The 24697-nt window shown below is 37.2% G+C and overlaps 1 protein-coding gene across 20 annotated transcripts in view; it reads left to right on the top strand.

The window, feature by feature from the left end:
* Positions 1 to 24697, top strand: part of BAZ2B (bromodomain adjacent to zinc finger domain 2B) — a 285742-nt gene that overhangs the window by 149148 nt on the left and 111897 nt on the right. For all 20 annotated transcript variants that reach the window (XM_049809512.1, XM_049809491.1, XM_049809455.1 and 17 more), the window contains exon 2: positions 11592 to 11634. The gene's annotated coding sequence lies outside the window, so the exon portion shown is untranslated. The remainder of the gene's footprint in view (positions 1 to 11591; positions 11635 to 24697) is intronic.

The following is a 24697-nucleotide window of genomic DNA, read 5'->3' as shown; positions in this document are numbered from 1 at the left end:
GGAAAAGGAACGCTATTATATTTTTACTGACAGTGTTCTTTTCTTCAATTTATACTGGCATGGTAGAGTTGTTAATCAACATGTCCCTACTTGTTGGAGAATGGCCTTGACATCATTCTTGTTTATCAAATGTACAGAAGTGACACACAAGGGAGGTTATATAGAATAGCCAACACTTTTTAATTCTAAGTGTGCTTGCCGATCCCTGTAAATGCTGAGTCAGAGAAAAATTTTCTCGTGTCTGTAGAATGTGGGAGTCGATGAAAACTAATTAAGTGATGCAAAAGCCTTTCAGCACTTTTAGACAAGGTTTGCAAAACGATCGTTTTTTTCACAGATCTTGAATCTTGATCAAAATACCTAATCATGATGTAGACCTTGTCACTGCTGACATCATTGCTTTCATCTGTCATAACAGTGAAAGGTCCTGATGTGGAAAGGTTCATGGCCTAGCAGTGTCTGATGTGCTGACAGAGCTTTGACGATCCATGCAGCTTTTTGTTTCTTCCAAAGAGATTTTTTTCTTAGTAGCTGAGTCTAGGAATCTTACCTTGTCAAGCTGTGTGAAATGGTCAGCAATGTGAATAAAAAAACAAACCTCAGCATTCTGAACTTTTTCACTGTTTCAGCTTGGAATTCTTTTTCAGTGAGGGGATAATGATTCTACAAAACTAGTATGTCTTGCAGACACATGTTTTACCTGAAAAATGCAAAAAGGACTTAGAAGTTGAATTCTTTTTTAGTACTACTGAATTAAATAAGGTCTCCGACTGGTAGTTAAGCTTTTGTGGCCTTTTGCACTCAAAGAGAAATAAGGAAAAGGAGGATCCTCTTTGTTCTTCACAGAGTGTATATAGAGATTTGCAGCATTTGGAAATCAGATTATGTGTAATTGTTCTAGTATGAGAATTAATAATAATGTTTTTAAAATTAAACCATGACAATGGTCAAACAAGCAAATTTAAATTAATGAAGATTAAGGGGGAAGGATAACAATTCAGAGAATGATAAGGACTATGTCCAGAAGGTGTTTACTTGATCATGATCAGACAATCTTGTACCAGGGGAATTTTAGATTAGGTATTAGGAAAAGGTTCTTCACTGAAAGGGTTATCATGCACTGGAACAGGCTGCCCAGGGAATTGGTTGAGTCGCCCTCCCTGGAGGTATTTAAAAGACATGTAGATGTGGCAGTTGGGGGCGTAGTTTAGTGATGGATTTGGCAGCGTTAGGTTTAGGGTTGAACTGGATCTTAAAGGTCTTTCCAACATAAATATTTCTCTGATGGATGTAAGTGGGTCCCTATACACAAAGAATTGAATGCAAGAGAAGTCTCCGTGTTCATGGATCAAATTGTTGAATAAAAGAATACAGAGGAGCTGTGGGCTAGACGCCTCAGTCTTGCATTTTGGGGCCAATTCAGAGTTCCTGTGTGGAGTGTTCTAGCAGCTGGCCAACTATTTCCTTTGCAGCACAGAGGTATAACCTGCCCACTGAAGAAAGCAAGGACCGCAATTGATCAAAGGTTTTATGTGGCTTCTGCTTTCATAAAGCAGTGCTAGCATACTCACAATAAAAATGTGTCTTCCTGAGTTTAGGACAGTTGTCATAAAGATGGACAACTTCCATTTGCTGCTGCTCAAAAGATGATTTCTTAGTACAGTGAAACTGAATTAACATTTCTTATCTTCATTCTGTTTTTACAAAGTTAAGATAAGGTAAAGGCCTTTGTTTCCTGCCACTTCTAGAATTTTGTCTAATGTAGGTGGATAATGGTTAGTTCTTTGAGCAATGATAAAGTAATAGCCTGTGAGAAAACAGGGCATTTTGGGGGAATAGAAGTTACATTTGTTTTTCTCCTTTCAAATACTTAACGTAATGAGGAATGTACAGTTGCAAATGAGTGGAAGAAACAAGAAGATCTTTAAAGAAATTTTTGGTCTTAAGCTAAAATTAAGAGACCCAGTGGAACTTGATAATATTCAAGACAGTTCAGTGTGGGGTTTTTTATCAGATTCCCCCCACCCCCAGCCCCCACATTGCATTGCTCCTGTTCAGAAGGTACAGCAAGAGCTGTAAAGAGCTTAACCAATAAACAGTTCTGCATGGTGCAGGTGAGCATGTGACTGCTGTATCTTTATTGGCCAATACTTGAATGATTCACTTGAGGTGAATGTGGCATCTCTGGATGGGAGGCTTTTTGTGCAGTGGCTTTAATGATTCTCTAACATCATTGTTGCGCTGGGAATGTCCTGGTAAGGCCTCATCTGGAATACAGTGTATTTCCCTTTTGTTCCAGAAGGGATTATTTGTGTTCAAGAAGCTTGAAACTAAAATAGGTGAGAAGAACATACACTAGGATTCTGAGGGTAATTTGGAGACTTACAGAAGGATTTGAAAGAATTTAGACTCGTTTAGTTTAATAAAATTAAAAACTGAGAGCTTGCATATTCCTGCCCTACAGGCAACAAACTCCAAGAAAAACAGTGTAAAGAACACACAAATTGTAGGATTCGAACAAATGCGGTTAAGCTGATAGAGAAAAATTTCGGGCTGCAAACCTGGGGAACATAAAGATGGGAGAAAGAAGCCAAGTTTTAAGATGGCATTTGATCCATTATAAGTTTTGCATGATGTGGGATAGGAAGGAATTAGCTTTGATCCAGGAAGTCTTTCCCAGTTATGTGCTCTTTCAGTATTGGTACACTGGTTTATAGAAGGGGGTGGGAGAAGAATTGCAAGTGGGCAAAACCCAACTACATATAAATCTTTTAAAAGAATTTACACCCCGAACTCTTAGGGAAAGCATTTGATTTCTAGTACTTAAATAATCCTCATAGCAAAGACTGGGCATCAGTTGGTAGCACGAATATGCACATTGCTGAAATCTGCTGCTGAAATAATGAACTCCTGTTGAATTGTCAGTTTCCAGAATCATAAAGGGTAATTTTGCTTTGGCAGATTAAAATTTTTCTGTAACTATATAATATATTTGCACAAAGCTTACATTGTTAACTGCACTGTCACAGTGGAGACTTTTTTGGTCAATCTTTTGTTCTAAATCCGTATTTTGAATTGGCTCTCCACACATTAGTTCATCAAAGGAGATAAAAGCCTTTAAAAAATATTTCTAAAAACGTGTGGGTTTATCAGCTTATTTTCATAAAAGTGTGTATTTTAGGGCCATGGCTTCTCTTCTCTCTTCCTTTTGACTATTCCATTAGAAGCGTTTTCCAAGAAGCAGATGGTCATGTGTTAGTCTTTAATAGGTATTAATGACTTTTCTGCTAAGATTTCCAAAGGTATCAGTAATGGCATATCTTGTCTTGCATAGAGAAACTAACTTCAGTTTTTTCAAATATTTATGTAAGTTTTAGGGAACAAGTGCCCCCATTTTATCAAATGTTCTGCCAGGCTTTCAAGAAATACTAGTTACAAATGTTAACAGAAGTATGAAACAGTTTGACAAAGTTTCCCTAATCTCACTTTTTCAGTCTTTTATAATGCCCTAACTTTGTTAGCTCTCCTGTCACAGTAAACTTCCAGAGCAGACAAGTCCTGAATTACTAATGAAAACCAGGAAGAATGTAACTTGAAAACTCATGTTCTTTCAACCTTTGTTTGCAATATAATTAAAAAGGGCACCAAGTCAATTTTTAGAAGACAGGCATATCTTTTGTAGTATGTTTGCATTGGAGAAAGAAGGAAATTGCAGTCAAGAAAGAAAACTCTTGCCTCCTCGTTTTATGAGAATGGTGCAGTTTTTGCTGCATTTGGCAGTGCTTTCAGATTCTAAGTTTTGATTTAATTGAGAAGATGCCATTGCCAGAATGTAAACTTGTTATTCTAGTCTTGCTTAAAAAACGACCTTGCAAGTGATAACAGTAACAAAGGTGGGAATTCACCCCACCCTGTCTTCCCACTTAAGTCAAACCTCAATTAGCTCTATTTATATGTTAATGTTAAGCACAGGAAACTTCCTTTTTCTTTACTTTGTACACAATAAGGAAATAATGCAGGAAAAAAGATTAGGTTGCATTAACATTGCATAGTTAATAATGAAATTTGTAAAGAAAAAAATAATATAATCTTTCCTGTCCACATTTACTGTCCTATTCTTGCAATAAGAAGCGGTTATTACACCTGTGTGTCTGTGTAGCACAGTGCAGCCAGTGAGACATTTTGCCTGTGCTGGGTTGATACCGGGAAATATAAACATAAAGGAAAGTTTACAGTCTCCTCTTCCAGGCACCCCACATTTTGTATTCTTCCTGTTCTAAATGTTCAACTTCCACTTATCTCCATTGAGTGTGGAATGTCAGCTGTTTCTGGCCTTCTATTCTCAAATTGCATTAGGATTTTGTTTGTGTTTAAGGATACTTTGTTTTACGCTTTGTAGTAATCACTTCTAAAATGTAAAAGATAAACCACAATAAAATGCTTTTCTGTTGGGGTTTGTTGGTGGAATAACTGTGAATACTAAAAGGGAAAAGAAACTAGTTGCAAAGACTTCTGTTGTTGCACAATTAAATGGTAAATCCTGAGCTTTCCATGTTTGTGTGTATGCACAGTTGTGTCAAGGAAGAGAATATTTAGTCTGAAACGATATTCTTTGGTCCTTTTAATTTTTTTTTTTTTTTTTTTTTTTTTTACTGGACAGAGAAGTTGGTGTTTTGTAACTTCCTTAAGTTCATGCCAAATCATATCTTTGCTGCTGAGTTTTAACTTAGTTTTCCACTTTGTATACCTAAGGGACCTGTTTACTTTGTACTTTGGACGCTAGGGCCAAAACCAGTCTGTGTGCATTTAATCAGGGAGAAGAAAAATACTGAAATACGTAAAGAACATATTATTCATAAAAGTAGATGCTTCCTTTGGTTTTAGTTTCAAAATTTAAAAGCTTCAGTCTTTGTATATACATATCTGCAGCAAATAGAATGATTTTTTTCAAACCTTCCAGTCACTTGTCTTAGTCGTGTTTTCCCTGGATTTGCCCTATAAATAAAAGCCGGGTTTTTTTATAAATGATGATTTATGTTGTGTTGTGGTTTTTTTTTTTTTTTTTTTTGCTTTTAAAACCTTCAGTAAACATAGAAATTTGGATTCTTCCTTGAGCTTGCTTCTAAAAAGAGTTTTTATATGTTGATTTTATACCTGTAGTGCAAACCCTTACATGGTCAGCTAATGCAAATCCAATTTTGAGTAAAGCAAACATGAGGATGGACTCTAGAGGAAGCAACAATCAGAATGACATTTGTCATGATAGGCGTGCCTCTTAGTTAGTTAATATATGCTGGTGATCAAGTTGGACATGTCAATAAGTTGTAAAGTGGATGGTAGGAATGTCCAATAGGCAGCTATAAGGTACTCAAGTAATGAAGCCCCACAGCTATCAAAAGGATGTGCTGTTGTTTCTACCTGAGTATTTGCCTTCATTTGGGCCATCTAATCCATTCTGGTTGTGATGATCAAAATTCTTGCTTTTCCTAATAGAGGTTTGAAACAATTTAGGGTCAGTGCTGCTGCCATTTAATTGGTACGATTTTCTATTGTGCCTTATTTCATCTTGTGACGAGATTTTGCTGTAAGGAGCAGTCCCGCTACTGTGGCTGCATCCTGCCCCTGTTTGTCTTGGGATTGTACGCTTGCTCAGCTGAGTGAAGAGTGTTGGAAGATGTCTTTGTGTATGTAAATAGACTATAGGTTGCTTTACCACAGTACATCTCAATCTCACTTACAACTGGCTGTTCAAGAGCAGTATTACTGAACTCCTGAGCACATGAGCAGTACATTCAGACTGATTTTGGTAGCGTGGGAATAGAGAGTTTGTTTAGAAGGAGTTGCCACCAGAAGCAATGGGATGAGAAGGAGAAAAGGGAGTACTTTAAACTGAAGTACTGTCAGCTGAAATTTGTAAACAGGTAAGGGAATAATTTTGGAATATGTAGAATCTGGTACCTGAAGACTTGTACAAAATCTTGGGGAGCTAAGGTATTTGCAGTGGAAGTAGCTCATACAGAATCCTGAACCACTTTTGGACTGGCTAACTTAAATGTTCATAAGTGTAGAGGCAGGAGTATGCAGCTGCTCATGAGCTGAAAGGAAAAGCAATAAATACTTGAAAATTAACTGCACTGTGTTGTGTGCTGTAAGAAGATAGTTGCATTGTTTAGCTTAGCTTAACCTTGGCTGAAAACTAGTTAAACAGTCACAGTGGGGATTGTTGTGTGGATATATCCTATTTACAGGCGAGTCTTTTGCTTCTGAGAATCTATCAAGTGGTGTGGTAGATCTATTTTGTTTTTACCCTTGATTTTATGAGTTAGATGTCTTGCTACAATTAAATTTTATACAAAGCAGCCTGAACATTGGGTTTATGATAGCCCAGTTTAAGCTTCAGACTGTCTGGATTTTACCATTATGTGCATTTCTTACGTTGTCTTATTTAATGGTCTTTATGATATTAAATTCCTCTACCTTTTCGCCACTACTTCCTCATGGGTTTGCTTATAATATGCAAATGCCCAATTAGGTCTTGGAATGTTAATCAAAAAATTATCTTACTACTGAGTGCTACTTCCCTTTAGGAAGAAATGCACAACTGTATTTACTTGGAGGGTAAAGAGTAATGTATTATTTACACTTTTCCAAGATAAAGTGTGAAATAATTGGATTGCACTGCTGATAATTATCTTTTGACTCTCTTGGGAGCACCAAATACGAGGTGCTGGAAAGAGGGAAAATATGTGAATTCTGCTTCATGTGTAATCCTCAAATGATTTTTCAAGTCAAGCTAATTCGATGTGTGATACGTGTGTATCTCAAACACAGGTGAAATGTACAGGTGATAGCAAATGTAAAATTCCCCTGTGTTTAAAATAAAATAATGATTAGAGTTACAAAAGTATCTTTTCTGCAACTGCTGTGAAGGGAGAGAATGAGCATTATTTTTACAGGGAGGTGAAGTTCCATTATTGAAGTGGATGGTGTGTGGCTGAGATTTGCCAAGGTAACGAAGGGAGGTAGATTCAGAAGTCCTACAGTAACTGAACAGGAACCAAATGAACAGATGACACAATGATGACACAACTTTAAGCCATTCATTGTGCTTTCATGATAGTGTGTTTAAGGAAATACTGTAACCATTGTGGAATGAAATGTATATTTAAAACCAAAAAGAAGAGTTTCAAAGTAGTCAAGTAATGAATGCATTTTATATAACACTTTTTAATCTTGTGATAGAAGAAGCCCAAGTTACACTGTTAAATCCTGGGACTTTGAGTTTTTGACTGGTCCTCATCTTGTCTTTTTTTTTTTAAAGTTTTCATAGTGTTTATTTTAAAAATAAAGTGAATACCTGGGAAGGTTGGCTATGGCTATATAAAAATGCCATTATCTTTAAGAAAAATTCATGAGGTAAATTTCAATCCGTTCCAACACCTAAGCTTGTAATATTTCTTTGATGCTGGGAACGGCAGGGTGTGGTGGAAGGGATGTCTTCAATGTGTAAGTTTCTTCTGTGTTTCAAAGGGAAAATAATTGCTGTGCCTATTTTAGAGGTCTTGAACCATTTATTTACTGACTGTGGCGTAGTGCTATTAATATACTGAGGTAGCTTTCTACAGCAACTGAATAAGCTCTAAACACTGACACTTTTAGTCTTTGGAAAGCGAATAAACAACCGCAGTCATACAAGACCATGCATTAAATATGCATTTCTTTATTGATGAAGAATGGACAATGGTCTTTGATTAACTTGGTAATTTGTTTATTGTAAATATGTACTGCATATGGGAGAAGTAACCAGGGCAGTATGTTATGCATTTTGTACATGTTGCATTATATTTACATTTGTTTGTTTACTTGAGTAAGAAATGGGAAGTTAGGTTTTGTTCTTATGTGAATATAATAGACAACTGTATTTTTGTTCCTAAAAACTGAATGTATTTGCTCAGGTTTACAGCAGTTGCACCAAGATGCACTTTTTTTTCCCCTTGGAGCATATTAGATACACAGAACGTTTGTCAGTCAGTTGTGTGTGATAAAAAATTATCCAACTGAAGTTAGTTTTGGCTTATCAAAAGATAGTAGGTAAGTTTGTGTACATACATCTAGCCAGATCTACTTTCCCAATCTGTAAAATTCGTGGATTTGGACCTTCACTGAGATCTTGACTATGTGTAGTTGACACTGGGAGGAAGAACATTTGACTGCTGCATTAGATTAGTTCAATGCTGGTACTAGTTTTATTACCTGTAATTTTGAATATACTGCTGAATTTTCCTGCTGAATACAGAGTTTTTATTTAGCCTAATGAAAGTATGTGATACTCATATGTTCATGCTGGGTGATTTGCATAATACCATATGATATTTTAATGGAGGGCTGTGTTCCCGTATTTCTGTTAAGTATTTCAAGAAGGGGATTAAGAAATTATTGTATTTGCATACCCTAGCACCTGCTGGTGGTATTGCACAACTGTGTGTTTTCTGGTGCCTTCCTCTCCTGCTTTGTCATCCTCGCATCTCTCAGACATTTCCTGACATCTCTGCTCATCCATCTCAAACTCTGATTTCATGTTCTATCACCCCTTTCCAAGCTTAGATTTTAAAACCCTCCTATCCCAACCCTTCCCTCAGGTGCAATCAACTTCATGCCTCAACTGCCTATGCAAAGGTACTCACCTTTTAGCTTATGTAAGTACACAGGTATTCAAGGTAGGAATGGACCTAGAACATGATCTCTAATAACATGAGTACCAGAGTACAGAAGGCTGAAAGCTTACACAGGCAGCAGATGAGTTTTGAAGGTGGACTGAAATGTTTATTGCACCATTTGAGATGAAAGACTGACTTTAGTAGGTCTTTAGTCAAAGAAAGCTAAGAAAATATGGATGTACTTTGTTGAAATATATTTTACATTAGTATCTGAAGTAATTTGTGTGGCATGAAGGTAAGCTAGCTCCAGACAGTACGAAGTGATTTTGCTTATGCACGTGGCTAATGTTTAAATTTTTTGCTTTGGGAATAATTCTTAACATATGCAGACCCTGACGTATTTAAACCATAGTAAAGCCTGTTTTTAAAACTGTTATCTGGTTTTACTTGCAATTGTGCAGTCTTCCGTATTGTAATTTCTTAAGTACCTATTCCAATTTCTTGCGGAAACTACTCTGTTTACAATTTTTTGCATTTCCAGTAAAGTCGGAGAGGATTTTCCAAGTATGACCCTTTTCATGTACTAAGGACAGAGAAGAGATGAAAAAAGCCCTTCTTTCTTTCCTCACTCCTTGGTTGACATACTTGCATCCAGTCAGAGCAGATGAAGTGTAGAGAAGAAGTCAGCAGCTGGTAAAGGACATGTGTTGAAGCAACAGATAGTCAGAGAGCATCAGGCTGAATCTGCTACTGAGGATTTCCTCCTGGTCTTTTGGAAGTGTTGTTATCCTGGGGAAAACAAGAAGAGTATTTTCCAAAGTGGTTGGATTCTTGGGGATCTGGGTAACTTTTCTGTAAAGAAACTTTTTCCTCTCATTGGACAGTATTCAGGGCTGAGGAAGCTGTGACTGTGCAGTACGATCTACCTGCCAGTAAGGTAGCTGGTTATCATTCCTTGCAGATGGCAAGCTGGAACTTTAAGAGCTGTTTTCAGTATCCTCAACTCTGCTGAACCTCTAACATTTTGTCCCAAGGTTCAGGTTTTGGTGGCCTAGTTGGTGCCTTCAGGACTGAGCCCAAAACCAAATCATAGCAGTGCCACAGATGTAGATGCAGTCAGTAGTATGTGCAAAATTGTAAAAGGCAGCAAGTACTTGAGCTTCGGCTGACAGGAAACACCATATTTCCAGCTTAGAAGAAAGTTTTCTACTTTCTGAAGGATAGCTCAGGGTTCTAGTCAGCCAGCAGGATGGTGGAGAGAGTAGTAAAGTAAATACCTTCTTTAGGTTTTCCTCTCTCAAATGCTTTGCTCCCACTTTTTAAATGGTGTAGTTACTGTGTCATATTTCCTTCCATCACTTCTCTCTTTCTTGTTTCTGGTCTAGTACGTTGTTTGTGTGTGGGTGTTTGTGGTGTGTGGGGGTTTTTTTTTTTTTTTTATGTTGTCAAAGCATGGCAGTAGGGTAGAGAAGGGAAACAGTAATGTTTTGATTTCTCCTTGGGAGAACAAACATGATTCCTTTCCTGTATAGGTTGATCATACTGCCACTGACTGTTATGAGGAACAATTTGTTCCTAGCTGTCCTTTGACAGGGGAGAAAAATACCTGTTGTTTTTTTCTGGCAGGCCTGGGGGTGTAGTTTGACAGTAGTGGCCATAACAAACGAAAAAGCAATTGTTTGTGTTAATGCCCATATGTTTACAGTTTGTAATTTAAAATTAAATTTAAAAAAAACTGGCTGTTGTTGATGTAATTACCTACCTAGATTTGAATTGTTACTTAGCTTACCTAACTCTGTAAAAGATCATCTTGCTCATGTAGATGGGTGAAGTTTTGTTTGTGTAAATTTTATTAGTGTGTTTTCTTGACTGCGCCACTGTGAGGTAGGCCAGCTTTAAGCTCCCATCAGTGTGATGCTGTAGAAGAATTTCCAGAGTAAAACCATCCATTTTTCTACACATCTGTTTTTTGAAAAAAGTGTTCAGTGTAAAATCAAAGCCCCAAACAACCCAACAACAAAAAAAGCCCCTGAAATGACATTTTACCCTAGTGGTTTTTTTATATGTAGGCAATTATGCACATTTACTCAGTGAAAATTTTCTATCAGTGCATCTACAAGCTTTATATAGCAAGTATATGTTTAATGCTACAGAAGATATTTTTAAAAGATCAAACTGTAAAATTTCACTGACTCTTTACTAGTCTTCAGTGAAAAAAAAGTTACTAGAAAACCCCAATAGTATCAAGATTTCTACTACTATATAGCAAGTAACATTTTCCTGAAATGGTTGTATTCCAAATGTTGCTTTTGTTATGCTGTTTTCCCTTTTCTTATTCAGCGTATATGAACTATGTGTTTAGAAGAACTTGATCTACCCAGGGGAAAAAAATTTTGGGAAGAAAGCAGTCCAAACAAGTGTTCAAAAATTATTTTTAGTTTTAAATTTTCAGTGAAATATGTGTGGATTTTGTATTGACATAGCAATGCCTCTGAATTTTCATAGCACGAGGAGAATTTGAAATCCTTATGCTAGAGAGCATCAGCAATGGAATGGTACTCTGGTTCCATATAAACAAAATAGAAGGCCAGAATTCTTTTTGCATTTTAACAGTAAGATTCCTTTGACTTACTGTGTACATCAAAGGGGAACACATTGTACTATATCATTCACAATTTAGTAAGGGTAAAATAGGTATGTGTATTTAAACAGCTGGTTGCAAACAAAAAAGGTGTGATTACATAACATTTGGCTTAATGTGTTCTTGTTTTAATGGCTTCGTATCCGGCTGTGGGAAACAATGTTTTCAGTACATTGGAAATACTTCACAGACGTGTTTTTTGAGAAATTTTACTGTTCTGTTTGATGTGCCTTTGTGAAATTTACTTGATGAAAGGATGACTTAGCTGATCGTTAGTTGTTTTGTGTTTGCAGGTTGCAAAACAGCGATGTCACAGAACTGACCACATTCATCACAGTAAGTAAGCTGTAGCCATTAGCATTCTGATAATTTCATGAGAAGTATAAATCATATAGGGAAAAGGAAAATATTATGTACTGTATGGCTTAGTGCTAAATTCTGCATCCAGATCATGATTTCAGCAAGACATTACGCACAGGCTTAACTAAGACTTCTAGATTCTTAGTCCACATGTGGAATTACCTTTGTGACTTCAGGCTTAACTACGGAGTAGGTCCTTAACAATTAATGTCCATAATATCATTCTTATAATTTTTCTGGATTTCTTTGTATGTAGGCTTGCAATAATAAATATGATAGAAAGTAATTTTAGTGTGTTGCCCATTTTCAATATACCTTTAGTAGTTTAGGGAATATTTAAAATTAATTAAGAGATTGTTCTGAGAGTTTTGATTCAAAAATCAATTTTAGCACCTTTTAAAAGTATTTTGAAAAGTCAGAGAATGTGTGATATTTTGCTATGTGATGAGCATGAATGATCTTGGTTTTATTAATAGATAGTTTATTAGACTATCAGGAAATAAAGAATTTTGTGTTCACATCAGTTTGCTTGGTTTTTTTTTCAGGATAACTAAAGAAAAACAAGTGTTTGTGTCTTACTCCAGTACTTTGCTTCAGATGAAGTTAACAGTGAAAAGCGAAATAGATAGAGATTTGAACAGAAAGCCTGACTGGCTTTGTTTAGCTCACAAATTCAACTTTCAGGCATGCTTTTTAACTTCTATTGTACTTACTGTCTGTTAGGTACATAAAGTAAGAGAGGAACATTGGCAATAAATTTGAAATTATTTTTCAAGTTTATTATTTTGGTGTTTCTCATATTAACCATCAATTCTTCATACACTTGTGATAATATATGCTGAAAATAGGAAATAACATACTTAAATTTGTAAAGACATATTGTAAGTTTATGTTCAGTAATGGGATATGTTGATTAACAAGAGCCTTGTTTAGATCCCAGGCATGATATTGTGTGTTACAGTGGAGTCTTATGTTTCAGTAGTGACCTTATTGCTCTTATTCCAGAGGCAGCTGTACAATCAGTAAAGACAAAATTTGCCTTGACAATGGGGGTGGGTGGGGAAGGCTAAATCAATCATTTTTGCATGTTGCTTAAAATAATTTTTAAGATTAAATTTTAAAGGTTCAGAAGTACTTCAAGTGTACGGTTGCACGCTTTCTGTACAATGAAGAAAGAGAAGCTATTAAAACCATTCCATGTGACAATACAGTATTTACGGGAATGGTAAGAGCACCAACATCTGCTAAATTCAAAGAATGAATAGGTTCATATGGAGAGAGCAGTTCTATTAAATAGGAGGGATCAAGTGAATTAAAGGTCAAAAGAACAGTTTTCTAGAGAACACATTGCTTAGTGGGCAGTGATATGAGAGCAGGTAAGGGCAGGAGGTGAGATAGCCTGCTATTTTGAAGTGAGGAGCAACAATCTGAACCAGGTTCGGGGGGAGAGGGGAAACAACAACAACAACAAAAAACTAGGAAAGTCATTAAGCAATTTGCAATAATAGACAAAAATAGAAAGACCATATCTAGGATTTTGAGTTTACTGCAGTTCATCAGACACTGTGAAACTTTCTGTAATACAGTAGGTAGTATACTGCCAATTTCTGTAAGGTGAGCCAGTTTTAATGAAAAAGCTTTCTTTTGGTAAAAGCTGAACCTTGTTGTTTATTTGTTAATGAGGTAACATTTTTTTTCTGGGGCATACTGAAACTGAAAGACTGCTACCTTCTCAGCCTCCCTATGTCTGAAGAAAGACGTTGAAACTTCCTAGAAGCAGCTTCCAGTTTTGCAAGGGGTAGGAGTGTGTAGCATCTAATTAGTTTTAAACATTACCCATGTCTTGGGCTTAAAAAAGCTAAACCTGCTAACTTTCTCACTTGTGAAATAATTTTTAAAAAAATATTAAAAAAATTAGTCCTTTTCCTTGGGAAGGAGAGGCAGTCCCATTGAGAATACAGGTACATGAAATATGAAAACACCCATTGCTCAAGTTGAAAATCTCTCTGTGACTTCTCTGAACACTCAAGTGTTATGAGGGCTCCTTCCTCCTTAATGTTTTGGGAGTTACTACTCACAAACAAGTCTAGATCCTACTTGAGGGGCAGTTTTCCCTAGACCTACAACCACGGAATGAAAGCTGCTGGCTGGCTGCAGCTGACCCGTTACTCAGTAGAACAATCAGGATGAATACTGAACAAAGAAGTGCCTTACTCAGTAGAATGAGAAGAATGCTCCATAAATGGTCAAGTTGACGTGCATAACTTTTTTCCCTCTAAATATGCAATTGGAAAAGAGCAGGAGGAATTTATAGAAAGATTTTGCATTTTTGATCAATTTTCCTGTAGGCCTTAAAAAATGCATGGGAAACAAGCTTATTTTTAAGGCTGATTGTACTAACTCAGTGTACCAGTTTATTCTGCTTGTGTGTTTGTGGCCAACTATAAGTTACTTAATCCTTTTGTGAGGGATGAGAAATGTCAAATCTCTGAAGAAGAAGAAAAAACATATCCTTAGTCATCTCTAACATTTTTGTGGGTGCAATCAATTCTTTAGTCTACAGATTATACTTTCTTTGTTGTGAAGTAATAACAACCCTTCCATCCAAAGAAATGACACTTCAGTATGCATTCTGTTGTAACAAATAGGTTGCTGAAGGGAGAGCTTGAAAAGATTAGGAAAAATGGCAAGTAATAACTCCTTGTACTTAATCAGTTGTTTTTTTTCTCTGTTAAAGTCATGCCATTTTAGATAACTTCTAAATTCCTACTCCCAAAATACAAAATCCTTTTCATTCCCGACGATGGCTCTTTTTATTTGTTTTAAAGGGCGGTGGTGGTGAATTCTAACAGTACCGCTTTACCTGTGGAAACAGAAACATTGTAGAACTGTTGACACAGTACTTGAAAGTTATGCAGATAATACTTTCTAAAAATTTTCTGTATGGCTGTAACTAAAAAATTTATTAATGGCTATAATTAATTAAACAAGAGATTTAAAAGTAAAAGATCAGCTGAGCAGAAGGCTGAACAAAATTTTTTAGAGAGTTAAAGTAAAGTTAAGAAGAGAGACCTCAGAATTTGACCAAAACTGTGATGACAGGTTATGTTTATGAGACATGTTGTCATTACAGGAATACTAGAGTTAGTGCGTGCTGTGGTTAGCAGAAGAATCTTTGTGGGTGAGATCTACACTTAAGTTTTTTTCCATTTTTTGGCGGCGAGAGTGGAGGGAGAAAAAGATGATCTTGGGCAAAGAGGAAGATGTTAAAGGATTCATAAATCATGCTTTCTACAGAAAGTAGAAGTAAGGATTTGACAGGTTTTGAAAACTACCCAGTTTCTTTTTACAGTAATGAAGTATGTATTGGCCTACTTTGAGTTGATGACTAGGAGTGTAAAGGTGAACAACAACAAAAAAGTGTTTTGCAGTTTTTTTTACTGTGTCAGACCCAGGAAAGATTTTGCGTATTTGAATTACTGGTTATAAAATACAGAAGCAAATTGCCAAGAGAAGCACTTCCCTTACATGACAATGAAGGGCAATGAAGCTGGTGAAGGGTCTAAAGCACAAGTCTTATGAGGAGCAGCTGAGGGAACTGGGGTGGTTTAGCCTGGAGAAAAGGAGGCTGAGTGGAGACCTTACTGCTCTCTACAACTGCCTGAAAGGGGGTTGTAGTGGGGTGGGTGCTGGTCTCTTCTGTCAAGTAACTGGTGATAGGACGAGAGGAAATGGCCTCAAGTTGCGCCGGGGGAGGTTTAGATTGAATATTAGGAAAAATTTCTTTACTGAAAGGCTTATCAAGCACTGGAACAGGCTGCCCAGGGATGTGGTTGAGTCACCATCCCTGCAGGTGTTCAAAAAAAATGTGTAGCCAAGGCACTTCAGGCCATGGTTTAGTGGGCGTGGTTGATGGTTGGACTCTGATCTTAAAGGTCTTTTCCAACCTAATGATTCTATGAAACCTAAGTGTGTGTAAATAGTAGCCTATTTGCAAATGAAATAAAAACACAGCAGACTTGGAGAAACATGTGTTACGCAAACATCTTGCCTTTTTTTTTTTTTTTTTTTTTTTTTAAACCATGTGCTTTATCACTTGTCAGCTGCTATGTCTCAGATCAAAAGAAATTGCAAGAAAAATGTGATTGTTGAACTGTAAGTAAAATTTGATAAGAAGTCTGGGAACTGGCAACTGATGAGAAACTATTGATAACAAATTGGAGCACGCTGTACAGAGAGGTAAGGGGGAAAGAAAAGAAAAATTTGGTGAACTTGGGTTAACAACAGTAGTTCTATGCTTTTATGGCAATTTGAGTATGTTGTTAGCTGTCTCCCCACAACTGTTCCCATTCTTCTCTTCAGAAGTTAGCTTATGCATCTAGATACATAGCTGTATTTGCCTTTTCATCAGTGTAAGTACTCTAAAGGATGCATAGAATTCGTGTGAAGTTGCCTTTGGTCGTGGAAAAAGAATCTTTGTTTTTATATTCCCCCCAAAACAATTATGGGGCCTACAGTACAAGACGGACATTGACCTGCTAGAGTAGGTCCAGAGGAGGCCACAACAATGGTCAGAGGGCTAGAACACCTTTCCTGTGAAGAAGGGCTGAGAAAATTGGGGTTGTTCAGCCCAGAGAAGAGAAGGCTCTAGGGGACACCTGGTTGTGGCCTTTCAGTCTATAAAACAGGATCATGAGAAAGATGGAGAGAGACTTTTTGGCAGGGCCTGCAGTGACGGGACAAGGGGCAGTGGTTTTAAACTGAAGGAGGGTAGATTGGACATGGGAAGGAATTTTTTTGACTGTGACGGTGGTGAGGCACTGGAGCAGGTTGCCCAGAGAGGTTGTGGATGCCCCATCCCTGGAGGGGATGTTCAAGGCCAGTTTGGATGGGGCTTTGAGCAACCTGGTCTAGCTGGAAGTAGATAATCCTTAAAGTCCCCTTCTAACCCAAACCATTCTATGAAAACATGCTATTAATTGCTTGTAGTAATAGTATTTGAAAAGTAGCAGTTTGGTTTTTTGACAGTGTAGGTGGATGTACATTTGGCAAGCTCAGAAAAAATATAAAAGCTTCCAAAACAGCCCATCCCCCAAAGAATGTGAGAATTTACTTCCTTCATATATGTCTAACACCTGCAGATTTAACTATGTTTTTCCTTCAGTATAATAACAACAATTAACATTGACTAAGAAACTAAAAATAATAAGATTTTAACTGTTTTATGTGCTTACAGTAATTATACAGAGTGTAAACAACAGGGAGAAGGCAATTATGCCTTTTTTTACTTAGTTTTGCATAGTTATTTTTTGAAAATAATTTCATTAAAAAATGAAATAAGTTTATTGCTGTATATTGCTGATTTGTCTGCAAATATGGTCATTGTGTGTGTGTATGTGTGTATGCTTGCTTTTATGTGTATGTTTAGATTTATTTATCAATGAAAACAAATTACCATGTTAGATAAAACAGTTATGGAAATAAAACTACAAAATGACTGAATGTTTCAAGGAAAGAATTAATAAAGCCTGTGTTTCTCTGTGGAATACCTAGTTTTATTACAGTTAGACTACATTTGATGTGTTGTAATTTATAATAGGAAGGCAGTTTAAAAAAAACCAAAAAAATCCCCTCATTACTAACACAACTTCTGTAAGAGTTCCTCCCAACTGTTTTAATAATGCTGCTGCTGAAACCAGATTTAATAATGGTTATTTGCTGAAAGGGTTAAAGAGCAGATTTTGATTATGTATTGTCAATCTATGATAAGCATCTGCTAGGAGGAATAAGTGGTTTATTGAGCTTTACTGTACAGATGGCAACTGGAAGAGCTCAGATGTAAATTGAATTTTTGGTAGTATCACTGTATTGTTAATACCAGCTGGTTTTACCTTTGCAATAGCAGCGATCTGTTTGCACAAAAATGTATCTTTGTTGCCTACAGTTACTTCAAAAGTTTAAAAGTTTGGGAATCTTTCAAACTACATATGATTAGATAAGAGTTTTCACTTTGCTTTGGCTTTCTTATAGAAGTGTTCTTAGCATTTAAATACAAAGCTTTGCTTATGGGAAATGAGAAATATTTTTTTCTAATTGTATTTCAGTGTCTTAATATATAGTAGCTGTGTAATTTAGATGTTTAGGTTAAGAAGACATTTCTAGTCAACTATTGAAAAGATAATTTTCCATTTGTAAGTTGATGCAACCTTATCTTTTAAATCTAAGTCTCAGGGACTTTTCTGCTGGTAGCTGATCTGAATATTGTGTTCCTGTTTCAGCAAGAAAGCTGCTTTTAGTAGGACTTCACCAATTCACCGCAGGAAAGGTCTAAAAAGTGTGGTCTGGGTAAGGGTTACAAGTTCAAGGAGGGAGGCATATTTTCTGTGTTTCTTTTTTTATTTGCAGTTACCAGAATTCATATTACTGTGAATCATTTGGTATTTGATTATATTCTTAAAGACTTAAAAATCCTTAGGCAAAACTAAATTTGCTTTATTTATTTTCTTTTCTGATTTTAAGGTAAGTAGCAAATCCTGTGGTAAAAAGAAAACTTGAAACAGTAGATTCAAAAGAGTCAAAACTGGGATCCTTAATTAAATAAACAATGAGAGTTGTGGTTTTTTTTTTGTTTGTTTGTTTGTTTTTAAACTTGACAACTGGAAGAGCTTCGATGAGTGTTTTGTGAGAAACTGATGTGAAAATAGAACAGCTTCATAACTGGGAGTGGCACCTTGATCAGCTGCTTCAACCATGTGTGAAAGGCACAAGGCCTTGGCTTATTCTTGATTTGTTGTGGTAGCTCTGTTCTACTGCTTCAGTAGTCCATACATTGTTTACTAATTTATCATAACAGTGGGTGAATAAGAATAAAAGATCTTTTTTCACAAATTTTTGCCTAGCAGGACAGGTTGGGGGCAGAAAGGCCCTTGGGGTGTTGGTAGACAACAAGCTGAACATGAGTCAGCCATGCACTCCTGCAGCAAAGAGGGCCAACTGCATCATGGGGTGTATTAGCAGAAGTGTGGGCAGCAGTCTCAGGGAGATGATTCCCACTGCCCCGCTTGGCCCTTGTGATACCGCATCTAGAGTGCTGTATCCCAATTTTGGGGTCCCCAATACGAGAAAGGTAGTGACATACTTCGGTGAGTTCAGTGGTTGGCTACCAAGATGAGTAGGGAGCAAGAGCACGTGACACAATACAGATGTGTAAGAGGATTGGAATTGTTCAGCCTTGAGGAGGCTTGAGGAAGCTAGTGGTTATCCTGAGCTGCCTAAAAGGTGTTAAAATAAAAGTCAGATTCTTTTTGGAAGTGTACAGTGAAAGGAGGCAGGAGACACACATTATGTGAAGGGAAAATTTGATTAGATAAAAGGGAACAATTCCCGAGCGTGAAAGTTGTCAAACTTCATGAGCTGGCAGTGTGCACTTGCAGCCCAGAAAACCAGTTGCATCCTGGGCTTCATCAACACAAGTGTGCCCATCAGGTCAAGGGAGGTGATTCTCCCCCTCTACTCTGTGCTGGTGAGACCCCACCTGGAGTACTGTGTCCAGCTCTGAGGTTCCCAGTACAAGAAAGACATGGACCTGTTGGAGTGGGTCCAGAGGAGGGACACCAAACATCATAAGAGGGCTGGAGCACCTCTTCTGTGAAGAAAGGCTGAGAAAATTGGGGTTGTTCAGCCCAGAGAAGAGAAGACTCTGGGGAGACCTGATTGTTGCCTTTCAATATATAACGAGGGATCATAAGATAGACGGAGAGAGGGTTTTACCAGGGCCTGTAGTGACAGGACAAGGGGAAATGGTTTTAAACTGAGTGGGGTAGGTTTAGATTGGGTATAAGGAAGAAATGCTTTACCGTGAAGGCAGTGAGACACTGGAACAGGTTGCCCAGAGAAGTTGTGGATGCCCCATCATTGGAAGTGGTTGAACTCTGGTTGGATGGGGCTTTGAGCAACCTGGTCTAGTAAAAAATGTCCCTTCCCATGGCAGGGGGTGTTGGACTCTATAGGTGATATTTGAAGGTCCCTTCCAACCCAAACCAGTCTGTGGTTCTATGAAACACTGAAATGGGTGTTCAGAGAGCCTGTAAAATCCACATCTTGTTTGCTGGACAAGGCTCTGAGCCACTTGATGTAACTCTGAAGTTAACCATGCTTTGAGGAGCAGATGGAACCAGATGACCTCTGTAAGATCCTTGCAATCTAAACAACTTTATGATTCTGTCTTAACTAGAAAGTTCTTAATTATTTTCTGTTTCTTCACCATTGTCTCTTTCCTCCCAGGATTTTTCAAGGGGGAAGGTAGAATTAGAAAGAGGCAGTAGCATCAAGGAATTGTTGAGTCAAGTCAGTGGTTCATAGCAGGGAATACATGGTGGAAGAAAGCTGCTGTTGTGTAAGACTGAGAGGTACTGGATTTCTAACAGTGACTGACTTGTTTTTTTCCACTGCCCTTGCACATCCTCAGTGAGATCTTTCTTAGGGTACTTCTGTCTCCCAGATCTGGCCATGCCTGAATACCTTATCTTGGTTGTCTCCTTACCCCTGCTGCACTGTAGTACATCCTCTCAAAGATGGGTTCCTTTGCTTTTCTGTTGGGCCATATTGTCCTCAGTTTGGGAACAATTGTCTTAAATTTGGATGTAGCATGGTGCACTTCTTCAGGTTTGACTCTTAGGCACAAAAAATAGTGAACAGTGAAGTGCTGGTCTGTATTTGACTTGAGACAAGTATGTTTCATGCAGGTGTTGCCTTGTATTTTGTAGTTTGCCAGCCCACTTTTAACACCACTAAAAAAAACAAAGTAAGAAGTTGTAATGAGGAGATGGGTAGGGGTAGTTGAATTGTAAATGAGATAAGAAATGACCAAAATGTATATTGATAGCAGGTGGAAAATTGAACAAGTTTGGTGGTGGGTTTTTCTTTTTTTGGTTGGTTTTGGGATTTTTGGGGTGAGATGTGATATGAGAGTGTCAGGTGAATACCTGTAAGTCATAAAATAATCATGTTGGATATGTATCTGTGTATATCTGATCCTACCCTTTCTAAGGGAAGCACAAAGGTAATGCCTGAACTAGTTCAACCTTATACTGTGGTCTACCCAAGCCCTAGTGTGATTTAGCCAGGGAAATTCTAGGGTGCAATGTATTTTGGGAGACAGAGACATTTTTTCCATGCAGATTTAGAAAAATATTCTTGGCTTAAATTGTGTTTGTTTGGCATATTAAAAGCAGCCTGAACGAAGTGAATAGTGGGCAGAGAGCACGTAAAAGTAGAACAGAAAATTTGTCAAACGTCTGACACTATTACTTCTGTAACAGGAAGAAGTAAAGACATAGGCAATGAGAAAAAAAGGATGGGAGGTAAAGTTTGAGTTTGTAAAGTATGTACTTTACTGTTGTTATGAAGTAAATTTTCCTAAAGTTGCTTGCAAGTTTTGTCTAATGTTAAAATATTTTGCTACTATATATTTAACATGTTGAGAGTTTGTATGGCGATAGTTTGACGTCTAGCTACGTGACTGTGTGTGTTTACTTTTATATTTGTAATACAAAATTGTTTATCCTGTGATCCAGTTTCACTGTAAAATCAAGCTGCAAGTTTGCATGTTTAAAAAATTGCTCTAGAGTACCAACATGTACCTGAATTTCAAGACTCCAAAAGTTGCTATCAAGGAATACATTCATTAAAGTTGTGTTGTGATGAGCCTGATGATAGACTGAGTATTCTCATACTTGAAGGAGAACATGTGTGTGCATATACATGAATATCTATCTATGTATATATAGATAAAAATGGGTTTTATTGATCCATGATGTATAATCTGTTTTATCTGAGGACCTAATTCTTGAGGTATTCATTCAGTAAGACAAGATTCTCTTTCCTTTTTTGTTCCAGCTCTAACCTGGAATTTTTTTTATAACAGTTTGTATATACACCAAGAGATGTAGAGCTGAATGTAGTTTTGTTGGTTTCAGTGAAGCTGTGATAGTTTATTCTGCATGGTGGTCTGTAACAAGGATCTTACTAAACATTTTTTGTTTATTTGGAAAAGAAAAATTGAGATTGTGTGCATGTAGGTTGTGTAAATACAGATTTTAAAATAATCAGATGTTTTCTAACTGTTTTTACATGTTTTGTCAATATTTGAAAGGTTTTCTGCTTAGATTTTCCAAAGGTGATTTATTTAAAATAAGCACAGCAATGGAAAGGATGTGGAATTTGGAGTTTTAATATTCTTGCATGGTTCGGAAGAAGTAAAGAAATGGTATGTGAGAGCACAGCTTAAATGCATATCAGTTGAGTAAAGCATGGGCTTAGAGCTTGTAGAGGGGTTATATGTATCATCTGTTTTAGATGTATTGCAGAGGTGAAGTCAAGGTGAAAGCAGACTTGCAGAATGGTTGGAAATCATTGATATTCTGACTCTGAGGCTGTAAATGGCTCTGTGGCAGATGGAGTCTTTGTCAAGGAAGAAAAATGGCAGCTCTGGAACATCATAGATGTTTTTGCTTAGCAGCTCAGCACATAGGCTGTGACCTTCCAGTGTTCAGGAGTTCTTCCTGTGCTTTAATAAATTGTCCTCTACTTCTATTCCCTGAAAGTATATAAATAGTAGTCATCATAATTCAGTACAATTTGGAGTATTTCATTATGAAAAAACATAAGCATGCGTCATTGCCAGATTTTTTAAAAAGTTAGCTTTGAAGGATGCTTGCAATTTCTGCATGAAGTGCCAGAAACAGCTTTTAACTAAGCATTGTGTGTTACTGAAAGTAAAGGCATGTGTGTATATGTGTGCATAGGTATGACTACTAGTACAGCATGATACTAAAACTGTGTATGTAAAATGTCAGTTCTCTGGAATATGATTTTAAGCCACAACCTAAACCACAGTAAACTGGACAGTGTTAATTTTTAGAATATGTTCATACTGTGGGCATCTGTATCTGTGTGATTTATTCCAGTAAAATACAGAATTTTAGACAATATATTGAAGAAGCTATTTCTGGTTAGTTCAGGGAGGATAAATATGGTTGATAAATTCAATCTCATTTCTGAGTTCATGTTTTTTCTTTATTGATAAAAATTCAGGTATCTTTTAGCACATGGCAGCATCTAATTCTGTATACTGTTGATAGAATTTTATTGATGTTCTCTGAGGTTGAGTCTGTATTTATCGAATGAGGGTTCACTTTTATCTGTAGAGTAACTGGTTTCTATGTTCTCATTCTTGTTCATGAAATTTGTGCCAAGTTGTGTAAGTTGTGAAGTTTGATGTCCTGTACTTAAGATATATGCATGATTGCCTACTGTCAAGTTATGTACCAGAATCACATATTGTCCTGGTTTCAGCTGGGATAGAGTTAATTGTCTTCCTAGTAGCTGGTACAGTGCTATGTTTTGAGTTCAGTATGAGAAGAATGTTGATAACACTGATGTTTTCAAGTTGTTGCCAAGTAGTGTTTAGTCTAAAGTCAAGGATTTTTCAGCTTCTCAAGCCCAGCCAGCGAGAAAGCTGTAGGGGCACAAGAAGTTGGCACAGGACAGAGCCAGGGCAGCTGACCCAAAGTGGCCAAGGGGGTATGCCATACCATGGGACGGGACATCTAGCGTATGAACTGGGGGCAGGGGGGGCAGGGGATTGCCTCTCGGGGACTAACTGGGTGTCAATCAGCGGGTGGCGAGCAATTGCCCTGCGTGTCATTTGTACATTCCAATCATTTTATTATTACTGTTGTCATTTTATTAGTGTTATCATTATTAGTGTCTTCTCTTCTATGAAACTGTTCTTATCTCCACCCACGAGTTTTACTTCTTTTCCCGATTTTCTCCCCCATCCCACTGGGTGTCGGGGGGGGAGTGAGTGAGTGGCTGTGTGGTGCTTAGCTGCTGGCTGGGGTTAAACCATGACACATATTTCATATGTACAGTAGATTTGGATATCTTAGAGTCTTTCTTAATTAATTGTTTGCATTAAGACTGTATCCTTTAACAATTCTCTATATTCTTAGGTCCTGTATACACTAGCTTGATCCCTAATGAAGCCATTGATTTCAGTTGTAGTATATGGCTTCAAAAGCCTATAACATCTTGTAGAAGATGCTCAGTTGGACAGTTGACCTGTATTACAGGGTAGTAAGTCATTGTTAAAAGTGCTAGCATTTCACAACTATCATCTGCCAGCCATACTCTTTAGCCTACTTGACAATTGTTAGAATTATAGAAAGCAATCACTGTTCATCACAGAAGAAAATGACCCAGCATTTTCAAGGGTCAAGGTTGTTGCATTAGAGTCTCTTCCTTTCAAACCCTGGAGGCTGTATAGCCTTTGCTTTCAAAGGTGAGCCCACTATAATGAACTGTAGCTCTATCTATTCAGTTTCAGTCATTTTGAGATGTAATGTGGATGGCTTTTTTGCAGAAGGACAAATGCTTTGTAATTGAAACAGAAGCATTTTTGATAGCGTGTGATCGAAAACAGTCTTCATGCATCTTTGTATTAGGACACTGAAATGCATGAATGAGAGTAAGACTGCTTCATATGACATATGCCTGGATGTTTATATCATGTAGCTGCATATTGTTAAAAGTGAGAGAAATGGAAGGAAAAGTAAGGCCATGTGTTATATGCTTTCAGCTTTCAAAGCTCCCAATGACATAAGTGAATTGGAGCACATATGAAGAGAGTTTATGGAAATTTTTATGCTTTCAATTACTTACCTAGCTCATTATGTCCAGTATCTTGATGGTATTCTTCCTGGGTTGTATAGCGACAATTTGATATGACTGGCTCCAGGGATGGTTAAGTCCATTTTCAGACATTTCATTATTTTTCTCCTCTATTTTTCAGTGGTCTCTTGTGCCGTCTGTTTCTTTGGTGTTGTGATGGCCATCATAACTGTAGAATGACTGAATGACTTCCTTATGCTCTGAAGATAAAATGAGAAAATAAATTACAAATTACTTTCATTTATTCCAAAGGAGTTCTGTATGTGATTTTGGTATACTAAAGGTAACTAACTAATTGGTGGTTTGT

This window comes from Accipiter gentilis, chromosome 1, assembly GCF_929443795.1.
Source record: "Accipiter gentilis chromosome 1, bAccGen1.1, whole genome shotgun sequence".
Lineage (NCBI taxonomy): Eukaryota > Metazoa > Chordata > Aves > Accipitriformes > Accipitridae > Astur > Astur gentilis.
The sequence above is the reverse complement of the archived record's forward strand: the minus strand, read 5'-3'. Positions and strand labels throughout refer to the sequence as shown.